General features: G+C 32.8%; 1 protein-coding gene across 2 annotated transcripts in view; it reads right to left on the bottom strand.

Annotated features, from left to right (window-relative positions):
- SNF4Agamma (SNF4/AMP-activated protein kinase gamma subunit) overlaps window positions 1–12,661 on the bottom strand; it is a 224,026-nt gene that overhangs the window by 108,133 nt on the left and 103,232 nt on the right. The gene's annotated exons all lie outside the window — the stretch shown is intronic.

Here is a 12,661-nt window from a genome sequence, read left to right as displayed (position 1 = left end):
GAAAATTTTCTCAAAACTACAAAAATTGTAAGGTATGGTGAATGGCCCATTTATATAAAACAGTACCCATCGTATCCATAATAGAAAAATTTTCTTTCTTCCGGAATCAAAATTTGAGTTATGCTACATGCATGCAAAAATAACTTACCCACTCACTGCTTTATTTCATATTCGTACAAGGAATTTCATAAATAAGTACTCACCTGAAACAAAAAAATAAACAATCGTTATTAATTTATATGTTGAATGCATCAAAATAAAAACGATCAGAGTAGCTTATCACTAAGTTCAGGGATTCGGGACTTTTCTATTGACACTCGTGGCCTTCTGAAACCCACGTTGCAAAGGGTTCAATGACTGGAAATAAATAGAAACATTGACCAAAATTCTTTCTTACCCCCCTCTCCCCAAAAATCCATATTTTCTCAATGAAGATGATGCAAAATCATGCAAACCAGATTTACACTCAGTCAGCCACCTTCTACACCATCCATCACAATATCCATTACTCTCCACAGACAAATTCTCACTAAAAACATGCATCCTTTAATGGAAAATATCAATTCTAAACAACCAACCTTCACCCCCTCGATGTAAAAAAAAATCTCTATAGAATATTAATACAATGCTTTCAATTGAGATCATTAATTAAACGTCGTAAATGCACGTTTATGCGTATTTTCGTCTCAGCATACCGAGAGAATTTCACACCCACGTACGTTGAAAAAACGCACAAGCACATAAACCGCTTCGAGGCTATACCACATCGATTACGTGGGAAAAACAAACGTATAATACGTATACCGAGTAAAAAAAATTCATTTTCGCGTGTGTCGGGAAAATTTAAATCTCGCGACGAGCATTGAATTCGTTTCTCGTTTTGTTCCCGCTTCTGGTTTCTTTGCACGTGAAAATTTTACAAGTCGAGAGAAAGGAAAAAAAAGCTCTTGAACAAAATCTCTTCTATATGCGTACATAAAACGGAAAATTTACCCTCAAGATGGATATCTACAAGATTATGGAGGGGGGATGGGAGAGAATTTTGGCTGCTTACCTAAACGTAAAATGAAATCCTTTTATTTTGTCTCGTTTTCCGGCGGCTAGGTTTATTTTTTACCTTCAACCACGATTCCTTTTCTGATACCTTACCCTACCTATGCGGCTATGTATGTATAATGTAGGTATTGCATATTTCGTATACACTCCAGAATTATAAAAAACCATGCCAATTTTTCCTTTCCTTTTTTTTTCAGCACATTTGCTAACACAAAAGCTCCCTTATTCGTACTAGGAATCTAATCAAATATAAGAGTAAGCACGAACCAAGGATGGGGTTGGGGTATTTACAAATGAAATTCGAATAAACGATAATTCATTCCATAAGTAAACTGAACCTTTTTACGAATCACCTTGGAAATTTCCAAACGCTCGTTCGAAGGTTAAATACGCCACCATAGTCGACGTCGTCGTTGTCGTCGTCATAAAATTCCATTATGTACCTCTTTTTTTTCCTCATTTTTTCTCTGGGCGGTACATATACAGAAGTATAGTTACCTAAGCTTGGGTTTGAATTATATACGTATTTTTTTTGTTTTCACGTTTGTTTTAAAATTTCATATTTTCACGAATTCGAATTTCTTTTTCTTAAACAAGATAGAATGATTTTCTGTCAACGACAAACATTCTACGTAGGAGCGTAGGTATGAATTGCTCGAAATAATCTGGAGAATGGTTGATGACCCCCGTTCCCAATTGCTGTATTTCAATGTCAACTTTTCAGCAGTACAAGTGCTCAGTTAGACGTTCTATGGAATAACCTTGTAGTATTGTGAGACGAATAAGACGGAATAATTTGAGCTGTTCTATATCTATGAATTCATGATCGAAGATGATTGTATAAAATCGTGACAAATTTACCATTCCTGGTACTTGAGATTTGGATCAAAAATGGTGACGTTGGCATGAGAGAATGAAATCGACGATTTCCCTCCAGATTGCAAGATTCGTTTTTGGTAAAATTCGTCAGATTATTACTGAAAATTGAATTCTTCATCATAACACGAAAAGTTCAAATGACAGATATATTTCTAGGACTTGAATTTAAAAATGATCAAACAGAGACCCACCCCCTGCCCTGGTGAGTGATAAAAAGACAGACATTGAATCAGAATAAGAAAAAATTTAAGAACTTAAATTTCTAAGCTTTTGGCAAAATTTTTCAAAAACATGCAAAGGATTTTTGGCTCAGGGATGAGGGGTGGAATAAGGCAAAGAAAAACCAACATCTATAAAAACGTGACTGAATAGCAGACTTTTGCACAATATTAGGAAAATTAAAAATTATGACAGAAAACACAAGAGAGGGAAACCCCTATTTTAAATTCTTGAGAAAAAAAAACGTCCACTTTTCAGCTTACAAAATTACCGGAAATCAACAGAAAAAAATTAACAAAAAATTGATTCATCTATTACATCGAGTATTAATAAATACAAATTCGTATAAAAATGAATGAAAATGAGTTGCCTAAAAATCGTTTACATTGTTATAATCAATTAATCATTGAAAAGAATTGCCAAAGTTTCTCAAAATTTTTATTACGTTGCATTCAATAAAATTGGCACAAAAAACTGCTTGCAAGTAGTGAAAAATGAATCTCTGCATCTTTACATAATTGCATGATATCAAGAGAAAATGATCAAAATCAACACAAATCATTAAAAATTATGAAAAATATAATACATACAGGACTACACAAAAATAAGGAATCAAAAATGATGAGTACCTGTGAAGAATTATGAAGTGAATTTTCAAAATTTAAGAAAATGGCCTAAAGCATAAATGAAATTTTTTAGAAAGAACAAAAAAATGGTAATTTCACAAAACGACCATAAATTAACCACCCCTCCCTCTTTTCCAAAAAAATCTAAAAATTAGCAAAATTGATAGCAAAATTTTAAATTTTCGGGAAAATCCTCCGAAACATCAAAATTACATAAAATAATTGAAATATAATATTATATCAAAGCGTGAAAATGCTTTAAAAAACTGCGTGACGTCATCAAATTGTGTTACCTCTCTGCCTTTTTTTTCTTCAATTCAAAATGTACAAAAACGTGTTAAAATACCTAGGTACACGAAAGTTGTTGAAAAGGATGAAAAAATTACTCCATAAAATAAGTATTCACAAAACTAAATAGATTTACTGAAAATCAGCAAAATTAGATTTTATTAATAATCTAAATTACAAAAAGTTTCTGAAAGTACATAGACGAAGTCGTGAAAAATGACAAAAAAATCATCGAAGATTATCTTTAAAAACTAAAAAATGAAGCGTATGATTTTAAATGACAATCACGATCCTAAAATATGTTAACATAACAAATTTTATACTTCAAAAAAAAAAATTGAAAAAAATGTAAGTAATTAATTCAGTCAAGTTTATTACAAATACAAAAATCACAGATCATCGCAGATCACCGAACTAATGATGCTTTTTTAATGGTCTTCCTGTTTTTTGTTTCGTTTTTTTTTTTTTTTTTTTTTTTTTTTCATACGTAAGTTATAACAAGCCGACCAATTGCGGAAGCTTCGCAATATAAGAATTAATTATCTATTTTTCTCTTTGATAGAAACACAAAATTTTTTTGAAGTAAAAACTTTTTTTCTAAAAATTGCCTTTAATTTTCTGTAAAAAATAATCAAATTGACGAATCACGGATAGGAAAATGTTTTTTGCTTGTGACAGGTATGTTGTTGGGAAAATCTGACAAAATGTCATTTTTATTATAGTAATTCAATGACTTTTTTTTCTCACGTCCTTAAAAATCAGATATTCATCTAAGTCAAAAGTAGGTATATGTACTTTAATTTCAATAATTGGTCATTTTCTCACAAGTTTTTAAAAGCTTTAAATCTTGAGATTCTCAAAGAAATTCGTTTCAATTTTCTCAAATTATTCTTCAAAAGTCAAGATAAAATATACTTAGATCTAATTTTTTCACAACGGAATGTTAAAAATTTTTAACATTGCAAAAAAAAATTTCAGCACCTATAGTTTAGCAGTTCAACTCATCGAATACGAATTCAAGATTTAAGTAGTATACATTGACTTTCTGAGTAAAAAAGTGAATTTTTCAAAATTTTACTTTTTGAAAAAAAGGATAGGTATATAGCAGAGCTTTGCTAAATCATCGTAAAAATAGAGAAAATCGAGGTAATTTGATTCGTTGAATTTAAATTACGGAGATGAAAAAAATCGATCGAATGAGGTTGTCTCCAGGAATGAAAATACTGTCGAAACACAATTTTTTGATAATTTAAGCGAACTGCGAAGTGTTGAAAATTTGTATTAAGAAGGGGAGGGGATGTCTATCTTAGAACATATTAGCTTATAAGGCATACAATTTTTATCAGGGCATATAAATGAAGGCATGAGAGTCATTTTTAAAATCTCAAAATCCATTTTGAAAGTCAAAAAATTTGAAGAAATTATCCCACATGCAATGGAAGTAAAAGTGAGACAATTCTATTTTTCGAAGTCATATCTCCCTACAGGGAACTATGTTGCATAAAAAAATTCATTGACTTCGGATGATTCGCCTATCGTATCCTGTTAAAACTTTTCGATTTTTTCCTAGATTTCAACAAAAAATAAAGTTTTAATATTCGACTGAAATTTTGAAAAAAATCCCAGATGAACCTTCGAGAACGAAAATATCGATGCCATGCCCATAGCATTAGAAAAAGAAAAATTTTTGCATAAATGCAAACTCCACCAAAACGATACTCCTTCAATTTCGTGTACCTACAACATTTCATCAACACGATGAAAAATTCACTCAAAAATAGGCATGTTTCCGAAAAAAAAAAAAATAACAAAAATCCATCAAACACACTTCTCTCTCCCCCTCATACGCAGTACTTAGTACCTATTATTAAAAAATATTCGCACAAAAACATCGACAATATTAAATACATAAAATTACGTTCGCAGCTTATTACATAGTTACGCATATTTTCTTCGAACATAACATTACACATGGTCACAATGACCTCTAATTTTCTTACGATAAAACCGACGTCTGATTTCGTATCAGTCACGAACGTTGTTCCTCGACATCTCAAAAGGTTACATCGCGAACGAGCCTCTCTCTCTGGGTTCGCGAAACCGTCAATGTAAGTACTCGTATATTATTATCGCCACTCATACAAACCCCCAATTAAGAAATCCAACATCTCGGATAATTACGACGATTGTTCAATTAATCAAAACTTTCAACTTTACCGACCAAAGTCTCGATTACACATAGAGTGAGAAAAAACACACAGAGATGTCCGACGAATATACCCACTACCCAGTACGTACACACACGTAGCGATAACCCAAACCGAAACACGTCTCAATTATCCACGTAACGCCTTTCAAATTCCAAATACCACCCGCCGAACGTGACACGTTAAATAATTTGTATACGCGAACGCCGTTTTTCCCATCGCATACTGTGAAATTCTGCTACATATGAAAATAGTGTTGGCTTAAAAGCTCGCAAAATGGATAGACTTCCAAGTACATACATATATGTACGTACGAAAAAGACATTACACGGTGCAGTTTTGAACAAAATATCGCGAAACATTTTGAATAATACAAGTAGGTAGATATTTTGAGCTCGAGACATCAACGTACCAGACACCAGGTTTTACTCCAATTAGGTATAAAATGTCGAGTAAACTCGAGGCAATCTTTCTTTATCGTGCATATACGAGTACGTAGCCTCTGTATCTTTTTAGGACTCGAATAACTTTACGACTTTAGCTACTACATATAGTTTAACGATGAATAAATTTTCTTAATCATCGACTTACCTACGTCGTCGTTGTGTAGGATTCGTTTCGAGTCCATTTAGCCAAAATTATATACGGCGGTGCGAGCATGTACGAGCAGTATGTATCACATTTGAACCTACCTACGCTAAAATTCGAAAGTTTACTGCTTTAATTTACTCCCATCTCTTCGCCTTCTCTTAAAACATTTCAACCATTCTACCCCCTCCCCATCGCCTACCCCTGCATTAACTAGGAATGTTAAAACCCATATTCAAAATGACTGATTTGCGTGTAAGATATAGGTACTATCGTAAAATTTAAACCTTTTTTAATCTCTTCGCGTTTTGCGTTTTTTGTTTTTTTAACCCTAAATCGTTTCATTATTTACCATGTTACAAAGATCGATGCCAAAAATGCCGGAAAACGTCAAAATATATTTGTGTAGAATTTAGATAGAAGATGCTCAATTTGAATCCACATCTCAGTGGAGGGAACCTCTTGGCTCTCCTGATTGGTCATTGATTTGGCTAATTTTATTTCACTCGAGCAATGAGGCCCCAGAAGATGGTTCACAAAAAAAATTTTAGTGGGTTGAATTTTCCAAAATACGAGTATGTTTAGCTTAAAAAATGCCAGCCAGTGCTACCTTCAGCAAATACGTACCTCGAACCAAGATAGGAAATTTTCCCGCCATTTCTAACCCCCAAAAATAAACTCGAAACCGAATAGATATTCTAATCAGAAAAGAGTAAAGAACAAATAAAGAGCCATTATAAATTAATCTCTCGATACAACGACGAATAAATATAAGATTTCGTTTTTCCAATATCTGGTTTTCAAACGACGATGAAGAATCAAAATAGGATTCCATCTATAAACCTTTTTTTTTTCATTTTCATCTCTCTAAAGTACAATTTAAAGCGAGTAAAACGCTACGCTTAAATTTATGCGCATCGTTTTCTTCGTAATCGAGTTATGTATATTGGACTCATTCAGCTCGATTTGCTCTCTTTCTTTGTTTCTTTGAACCTTGTTAAATCTTTTCAAAGAGTAATAAGTATTCGAGAGTTTGTAGCTGGATAAGCAATGGAGATGGGAGAGGGGGGCAGAAACGTAGTTTCAAATGAAAAACGGAATCTTCGCGCGAATGTTCTTCATCTTATATAAGGGGATGTGTGTAGGCAATTTATACGACACATGTTAATCGTAAATAAGGATGGATTGCATATTCTAGTAATTGAAGGAGTTGACAAAAAACAGCACAATTGAACAGCTCTCGACTGCGTGCAATTTTTTAAAAATCAATAAAACTGAGTATTTATGAGTATCTCGAATATTTTTAGACCAAAAAGAGAAAAAATTGAAAGAGTATCCAAAAATACCTCACCGGGGCAAACTTCAGGAGCTGAATTTCATTTGATCAATTTTTTAAAAATTCAAACTTTGATTAAGTATGTATTTTCTATGAAAAAACTAACTTTGATCAATCTGAAATAGAAAGTTGAAATTTTATTAATTACCTAATACCCTATTTTCAAATTCCAAAATAGATTGGAGGCAGTTTTCAGCTGTTCTAGAGCCTCGAGTGAATTTTTGGAATTTAAAATAATTTTAAAAAATGGCATAAACAAGATGAAAAGAAAACTGAAATTTTGTTTATACCTTATTTTTGATCTCCTAAGTAGATTGGTGGTGGTTTTGAACTGTTTTGGAACTTACAGTGAATTTTTGGAATTTCCATTTTTGAAAAAATTGACATAAAAAGGTGAAAATGAAACTAAAATTTTGTTTATATCTTATTTTGAATCTCCCAAGTCGATTGGTGGCGGTTTTGAACCGTTCTGGGACTTACAGCGAATTTTTGGGATTTGCAATTTTGAAAAAAATATAGCATAAAAAAGCAAAAATGAAATTGAATGCTTATAATTTCTGAATAAACCGAATTTGTGACCCTTTTAATCGATCCCATCACCCGAAATCTGAAAATCCGTTTCTTCTGATTCAAATCCACAATTTTCTCCAATGATTGTTTTGGGAAAAAAATTTAAAATCTTTACTTCTACGAAAACATCAACATGAAAAGCTTAAATTTAATTCATATTCTATTTTTGACCTTTCAAAATCAACATTGGTGTCTTTTTGAGCTATTCTGAAGTCTTCAGAAGATTTTAAAATTTATAGATTGGTAATATTTTTGAAAATTTAACCGACAGAAAAACTTTCAACTCGGAGAAAGATAAATCAAAAGAGCATGCAAAAATACTTCATCAGCCAAAAGTTCAAGGACTAAACTGCATTTTTCGATTTTTGGTGAATTTTTGAAAATTAAATTTGGGCCAAAACAGTGAAAAAATCATGAACTCCCCCCCCCCCCACCATCGATTGCAAACGCTTTTGAACTATTTTGAGTAGATCAGGAGCCTCCAAAAAATTTTTGAAAGTTGAAATCTCCACCAAATTTTACACAATGAAGTTGGATAGCTAAAATTTACATTACACCCTAACTCTAACGTGCTGAGTTGATTGAAGGCAGTTTCAAGCCACTCTGGAGCCTCCAGCCACATTTTGAAAATTCCAGAATTTCAAAAGGTGCCATAAAAAATGTCCAAATTGACTTTAGCACGTATTAATGCGATTAGAGCTTGTTAGTGACTCACTTGACTAATTAGTCCCAATTTTTCTATAATCTATTTCTGCCTGTTCGGAATCGTACATTTCTCTAGCGATTCAATAAATTTAAAATTTGAAAATTTCACCAATCCTGGCAATCCTGAAATATAATTTATGCCCAATTTTCAACATAGAATTTGCTGGCGATGGTTTCTAGCTGTTTAAACATGCCAAGTCAATTGTATTTATTAGATTTTTTTTCAATTCCAGTTTTCCAAAAAAATGTCATTAAATCTGTGAACTAAATTTTAGTCCCGGGTTGAAATTTTGTGGAAATTTCAACTTCCAAAAGTCTGCTGGAGGCTCGAAATCGTTTCCGATTGAGATGTATTTTTGTATCTTCTTTCAATTTTGCTTTCTTCAAACTCCAATTCAACAATTTCTCCGCCAGCTAAAATACCTCCCTTGTAAGTCAGTAAAATTAATCACGGAGACGGTAAAATCCGAGTTTTCAAGGGCTGTGGGCTACAACATGACTCATAACTTTCATTGTAGCCCTTTTTATGCTAATTTTTCCTGAAATGAAAATTCCAAAAAAATCCGCTGGAGGCTCCAAAACGTCTCAAAACAACCTTCAATCCATTTGGGATCTTAAAAACAAAGATGTATACGTACTGTGTAGACCAAATTTCAGCACTCTGTTTCAATTTTATCAAATTTCAGATTTTTCATAAAAAATGTGTCAAAATGAATTTTTCAAAAATTCACTAAAAATCTAAAAATGAAATTCAGCACCTCAGATCTAGCCTGATGATGTATTTTTGGATACCCTTTCAATTTTTTTTTGATCTGGTCGAAAATTCTCTTCGCCTGTTCGATATCTCTGCATGTTGTAAGTAGGAGGAAGAGGAGAGAAAGTTCATTCCATACAAATTTTTAAGTGATTTCGACCCAAAATATCTGAAATTGACGATGTGGACCCTCTCCCCACCTCAACAGAATAGAAAAAAGAAAATAAAAATAATTTGGAGATAGTCCCATTCAACCCAGGGACACTGGGACACCCTATATACATCGTCGTTCTTGGATATACCATCAACTACAACAAAACTATTGATAATTTAATAACGTCCATTAATAAAGATTACTCTACGTTTAGGGATTTCTCGATTCGAGGGAAATTTATTAGCGGATTTTCATTCCTACATTGGTATTTACTCATACACGTCGTGGTTCTCGTATATATCGAATTCCGACTTGGAATTAATTAAAAATAATTCCGCTTTTGTCGCTATCGCGTTTGGCGGACACCGATACAACTTTAATGATGGTACTTACTACTTACAACGTAAGACGACCGTTTCACCCGATTCACGTCACGATACCAAAACCAAACCGCCTCCACACACAAATAGATAGGTAGATAGAAGTACTAGGTACATAGATATGGGTGCATTTCATTCCATCATTATCATATCTTTCGACAACGACGACGTTAACAATTGGAAAACCGATGCATACGGTGAAATGAGAATAATTTTCATTCCGTATAATATGTGACATTTTTCATTAAATTATTTCGTAGTCGGAGTCGCAGCCACCACAACCAACGCGAAGTAATAAACATCGAGAATCGAGAAATATTCGTTCGAAACCAATACACCATCCATCCGCTTATACGCAGGCAGAAATGTCATTTAATCAAAATGGAAAAACTCGCGAAATAAAACTTTCAAATAAAATACGACAGCTATGAATCGAGTTGCGGCCGTACGAATTAATTTATTTTTATCTTCATAGTATAGAGACCTTCGATGTGAAAATTTTCCTCCTTCACTTCCTGCCGTTTCTTTCCATTCTATGTAAAGAAACAACTTACTACAAATTACCAATTGATACGAAGAGGTCGAATAAATTACCAAAATTTGTTATTTTTCGCGCCCGTGTCCGAGATCCCAACGTCTTAAGTTTTCTGAACTTCCTCATCGTTACAGTAGATACAATTTTCCTCGAATAAAAAATAATGATAACAATCGTAATAATGAACAAAACACGTTACGTAATTTTTTTTCTTGATGCGTTTTGGCGCGCGTAATTTTTTGTATTTTTTAAAATTCTTGCTTCGATTCAATTCTCGTGTTCGTTTTCATTTTACTCAAACGAAAAGTTTGTATTTTGTAATGAATTTTAAGCTAATTAAACGCGTTAATTTAGCAATTAGGTAATTTGAATTTTATACAATTATTAAGTTTTTAATAAAGTCGGGTAGTACCTCGAGTAAAACGTACCTAGAACTAGCTAACAATGTAAGCATTCCGTAAATTATTTGTTCTTTATAATTTATATTTAATTAATTTTTTCATTTGTGTAATGGGTTCTTCGATAATCTTTTTTTATTATTTTAAAAATTACTTTAACCTTCTTTTGTTTTAAAAAGTACAGTACATATTTTCAACTCGAACTCATTGTTGTTATTTTTTTTTTTGCAGCCAACTTGGCTAAACCATTCTCACAACGTCTTCAATTTCGAACTTGAGAGTAGCTTATGTGAATTTTCTGTTGGTATCGATGAATTGTCCCATCTTCAATGTCCTTACTCAAGGGTAAAAACCGATTCCAGATCCTGATATTTGGAAATCCACTTTTTTTTAAATTTATCCTCGAAAATTCGAAACCTCTTTCATCATCTCTTCTCACATATCCACGTACAGAAAATCATAACTCGAATTTAAACCACCATATGCGCCATCATTAAGACTAATTTGAACCATTCGTTTATCGAGGCTAGTAAAAGAAAAAACCTATAATATTTGATATTTCGAATTGTTATCACGCAGCGAGCGAACTTGCATACGCTTAAAAATACTTATCGTCCATTTTTTAAACTCGTCAATTTACCAACGAGATTTTCTTTTTAATTTTATAAAATAGAAGGAATTTTCGTTACGTCGTAATAAATATTCATTAGAGAGACGTTACCTACCATACGTACACAAGTTAAACTTTAAGATACCGAGTAAAATATTCACTTCTGGAAATTCGCGAATTTTTTTTTCCAAACTGTTTTTTTTTTCAACGTCAAATTTCACCCGACATATTTAGTCCGTTGAATAGAAAATGTTGTTTTTTTTTCAGTAATTAAGAGTTAGGTTAAACGTATAAGAGGTTTTTCGACTTTTTTTTTACCGCGTTGTGCTACCGCATTAACAAGATGAATCATTATTTTTAATAGAGGTACGAGTTTTAACGATCGTTCAAAATGGAGGAAATTTTCGTTCGCCTTGTTTTTTCATCCCTTAATAGATTATCTACGTTGTTAGTGTGTACAAATACGTGAGCGAAGGCACGGTTTTTTTTTCTATAAAAAAATAGGTACCTAATTGATTAGCAGGGAAATTTAAAAACAAATGAGATCGTTTGCTGGTATTTAGATTGTTCGCGTAATCAATCAGTATTTTCGCGCTTGGTTTGGTTCGTGGTGTTGTAGGGCAATTTACTCAGGTGTTTAATGTGTGTGGTTTTTTCTTAAAGGGGTGATTTTTTTTCAAAGTGTGAAATCAACGTTGAATTTTAGACTGGGTTTTTATGGAGCTCAGACGCTCAGTCCATACAAAATTCTTTTTTCTCATCAGTCATCAATATTGGTAACATTTTTAAAGAAAATTGTCAACACTTGAGAAATAGTTCCATTGAAAAACAAAGGCTGTAGATCTATGATCAGCACATGTCAGCACGTTAAAAAACATGTCAAATGTATATACTCGCTGGCTCACAGGGGGTTTTGGGAAGGAGGGCGTGAGAGAGGGAAGGGAAGGGGGAGGAGGAGGTTTTGACCCGAATTAAAGGCGAAGGAGCTAAGCTACACGATGGTCATTGGTCCCTATTTTTTAGATTTCGTTTTGTATAGTCTCACCTCCAAACTTACTAGATTTTATGAAAAAACAGTTTAATATTTATTGATTATTTCTCCCGTGTCCTAATGAAGGGATATCAGGAACCTCAGGCTCTCCTGCTTAGAAAAAAATAGAAAAAATTTTGGTGAATATTTTCAATTTCTGTCTCATAATTCTTCAAAATAACCCACTATTCAAGATAAAACATCTTCTGGACTCCAAAGCAAAGCCCATTGCCCTGTGATGAGTCCTCCTCCACCTATTTTTTGAAAAATTCAAAAAATGAAATTGGAAACCACTAGAAAAGAAAATAATAAAAATTGGATGAACG

This window comes from Planococcus citri, chromosome 4 (genome assembly GCF_950023065.1).
Source record: "Planococcus citri chromosome 4, ihPlaCitr1.1, whole genome shotgun sequence".
NCBI classification, from domain to species: domain Eukaryota; kingdom Metazoa; phylum Arthropoda; class Insecta; order Hemiptera; family Pseudococcidae; genus Planococcus; species Planococcus citri.
Note: the sequence above shows the minus strand (reverse complement) of the source record. Positions and strands in the feature narration are given on the sequence as shown.